We start from the raw sequence: 3,915 nt of genomic DNA, 5'->3' as shown, positions 1-3,915 counted from the left end.
AGGGAAGGGGAGAGGAAGCTTCCTCCCCTCAAGGTGACCTTGAGAACAGAGGAAAAAATTCCCCACCTAGAGAGCATATTAAAGGATTTTAGGGGACTTCCCCAGTGGTCCAGTGGTTAAGACTCCACGCTTCCACTGCAGGGGGCCCGGGTTCGATCCCTGGTCAGGGAACTAAGGTCCCACATGCCAGGCAGTGTGGTCAAAAATTTAAAAATAAAAGGATTTTAGGTGCAATTGCTCCACGATTCTCTCCAAGGCACTTGTGTTAAAGTTGCTTTCACAGCTCACTCTGACCTCAGCAATGCTCCTAAGAGAGGCCCAAATAATAAAGAATGCTTCACACGTGTCTACAACTCAAAGCCTCCCAGCCACTCAGAAAGGGAGCGCTGGCTTGAACTGGGAGAGCCTGCATGGGACTCACTGGACTCCTTTCTCTCTGAGGACAGGCCAGGCCTGGCTCATCTCTCCCCTGCCCACACTGCTTTGCACAAAATGAGAACTCATCTTGGTAGAGCGTTGACTATGGAGGAAGATGGAGGTCATTGGTCATGGTGGGAGAGTAAAGGGACAGCACTGCCCAGCCCCAGGAGGAGAGGGTTCATGGAACACACACAGCAAAGCTCGCCCAGACACACCCTGATTTTCTTGGAAACCAGTAAGACAGAGGAGGAGGGGGCACCAGGCTGCTTTGCGGGGGCTCCCCTCCTCCCAGCCCCTCCTCTGGGCACCAACCCTCCACACTTTGTGTTCAAGCCTGGTCTTAGATGGGAAGATCAGGCTGGGCAGGTAAGCGGCAAGAGAGTAGCTTGCAGTAATTGTGTTCCCAGAGCTGCTGCCAGATGGAAAAACAAAAACCATGATTGGATCTGGGTTTTTTAATAAATTTATTTATTTATTTTTGGCTGCACTGGGTCTTCGTTGCTGCACGCAGGCTTCTCTAGTTGCAGCGAGCGAGGGCTTCTCTTTGTTGCAGTGAGTGGGCTTCTCATTGCGGTGGCTTCTCTTGTTGCAGAGCGTGGGCTCTAGGTGCGTGGGCTTCAGTAGTTGTGGCACGCGGGCTCAGTAGTTGTGGCTCGAGGACTCTAGAGCACAGGCTCAGTAGTTGTGGCTCATGGGCCTAGTTGCTCCACGGCATGTGGGATGTTCCCAGACCAGGGCTCAAACCCGTGTCCCCTGCACTGGCCGGCGGATTCTTAACCACTGCGCCACCAAGGAAGTCCTGGATTTTTAAAACACTGGCAGTTTGTAAGGACTGCTTCCTCCTCATTTCCCTAAGAACACATTTGGGTTCCGGGGAGTGTGACAGCAAGTACTGTCTGGACATTTCATCTCATCTGTTACCAGCAACAGCTACATCCTTTGGAATCTGGTACAGTTCCCTTTGTATTACTGATGCTACATCAATGCTGATCAAATCAAGGAAAAACTTAAGAGTAGCTCCTGTGCATTTTAAGACCCTTGTCCGCCTCTGACACTGCAACTTTGGGTTTCAGGGTTTTCATGGTCCCCACTGGCATAACAAATGCCCCTGGGTGGCCAGAAGGCTAGCAGAGCCATCTCTACACTAAATCAGTGTGGCCGGCGGGGCAGATGTCTCACCCACCAGCCTCATACACAGCTTCAAGTCTATGGGGTTCCCGGCACCTGGGAAATCTCAGATCTTTCCAAAAGCCTTTTGCACAGTAGCTCGTTCTGGCTTCCTTGGCTGGGGGGATGAGCCACCCCCCGGGCCTCTTGACCACAGGCTTTGTGGTGACAGTTGTTCCCTGAGTGTGGGAATTTCAGAGATGGAAGGAATCTCTCATTTGCTGCCTCCGGCTGGTCCTGGGCTTCATCCTGATGGAGTTCTACCTTCTGGCAAGGAGGAGCTGGAGAGAACATCACTTTATCCACAAGCCAGATTCCCCCCACCATTTCCCAGCTCCCTCTCCGCTTCCCACAGGAATTCCACCCCCGGCAAGGGCAGGAAGAGGGCCCAGGAACCCCTACCTGCTGAGCCCTCCTGCTTACACCACCCCATGTCCCCCCAGTAATGACATATGGGAAGAGAAGGTCAAAGGTGGCCTTGACAGTGACTGGTGATGCACTTAGCGTCCCACCCTGTACCACCTCTTACCTCCCCAAGAGAAGAGAATGGAGTCATCCAACTGCTCCACACCAGGCATGTTCAAGGACTGGGGACACAGCAGGAAAGAGCACAAAGGCGACTGGCCGCAGCTGTTTCTCCCGCTGCACCACCGGCACGTCCCCGACAGCAGCAGGCACGATGCTGCACCGGCCATCTCCCTCGGAAATGACGTTCATGTCTAACACCCCAAGTCTCTGACTCACCAGCTGCCTTGATTCTTCCTGCCAGCTGCAGGGACGTGGTGAGACAGCAAATCTTTGGAGCTCCCAGCCATCGACAGAAAAGTCCATGATTTCCAGGGGTCCCCAAACCTTGGGGCCTGGCTTTGTGGGAAGGTACACACTGGGATGTGACAATTTGGCAGCCAAACCCCCCTGCTCCAAGCTGCAGATTAAAACCCCAACCCTGCAGAACTCCACGTCTAAGGGTCACAGACACAGCTATAAGACAGGGGCATGAGGCTGGGGTAAAAGGACAATTGGGGCCACCTTTAGCTCCTGGCTCCCACCAGAGATTGAGGTCAGGCCACGGCAGTGAAAGCACTGAATCCTAGCCTCTAGACCACCAGGGACCAGTGGCCAGTGACAAGGCCCTGGCCCGTCAGCTGTGTAGAAATGAATTTCCACAGAGAGACAGAAAGTAGTGAAACAAGCAAAGTGTTTATTAGGAGGAAAAAGGGTATGTGTGGATAGACACACGGGCGGGCTCAGAGAGAGAGTCTCGCCTCCGTGGCAGTTTGAATCACTATTATGGGGCATTTCTTCCGGTTTCCTTTGGCCAATTATCTTGCGTTGCCTGGTTCTGAGTCCGTATTTGGTTTATCTCAGGGTCCTCCCCTGTGTGCAGGCACATCTCTTAGCCAAGATGGATTCTAGTGAAGAGGCCTATGGGTAGGTTGACCTCACCTACTATGGGGTGGCGGCCCCTCCCTTTTTGACCTTCAAGGAGCCTTTCTGCGCATGTGTAGTCGGGAAGGTCTCCTTGATCTCAAGAATGAGGAACATGTGGTCTTTTATCTCTCATCTGGGCAGGGCTCAGCTCCTCTCTTGCTCCTGCTATTTTGGAGAATCTGTCCACAGGGGAGAAACTCCAGCAGTTCAGCCTGAGGCCCATCTATCTCCTGCCTCAGAATGATTGGTTGCTCCAAGCTCCCCTCTTCACGAACATCACAGGATCTGGGGTTTAAGGTTCAGTGTTGGTGCCCAGGGACGCTGGCCCTGGTTCTCACATATCTATTTGGTGCCAACCAACCTGGCATAGCCATGGGACTACAGTAAGCCGCTAAGAGCAGGGCAGCAGTATTTCAAACAGACACCCAAACACCTGTTTTTCTTGTTAAGTAAAAACAAGTTAATAGTCACACCAAAACCATGAAGAAAACCACAAGTGACCCAAGGATTTCTGACTCACCCCCTAGTCTGAGTAGTTTGTGACATTCCACCCAAAGCCATCACCCACCTGCAGGGGCACAGAAATGCCGATCAGCGGTCCTTTTGTCTCCCTAACTCAGGGTAATTACCCATGTGGCCTGCTCCCAGATCGCTCTTGCTTTCAGATTAAAAAAAAAAAAAAAAAGAAAAAGAAAAAAAGAACAGCCAAAAAAAAAAAAACACCCACCTTTCCCTTAAGCCCAAGTGACTAAGAAAAGCTAGCAAGGACCCTCCCTCAGACCATAATTGTGGGAAACCTCTTGCAAAACAGTTTCTCTGCAAGATAAACCGTGTCTGTTCCCAGCAGCTAAGTGCCACACCCGAGAGAACTGGTGAGAGATTTCCTTTAAGAAACTT

The 3,915-nt window shown here is 51.9% G+C and overlaps 1 long non-coding RNA gene across 1 annotated transcript; it reads right to left on the bottom strand.

Moving 5' to 3' along the window:
* Positions 1–1,138: 1,138 nt before the first annotated feature.
* On the bottom strand, positions 1,139–2,281 carry LOC309815748. Its single transcript, XR_014295932.1, has 3 exons — positions 2,117–2,281; positions 1,645–1,868; positions 1,139–1,219 (listed from the first exon to the last, which is right to left on the bottom strand). It is a non-coding gene; the product is annotated as an uncharacterized lncRNA (long non-coding RNA).
* Between the last annotated feature and the right edge of the window lie 1,634 nt (positions 2,282–3,915).

This window comes from Mesoplodon mirus, assembly GCF_964341445.2.
Source record: "Mesoplodon mirus genome assembly, chromosome: 14".
In the NCBI taxonomy this organism is placed as follows: Eukaryota; Metazoa; Chordata; class Mammalia; order Artiodactyla; family Ziphiidae; genus Mesoplodon; species Mesoplodon mirus.
This window is presented reverse-complemented; position numbering and strand designations above follow the sequence as displayed.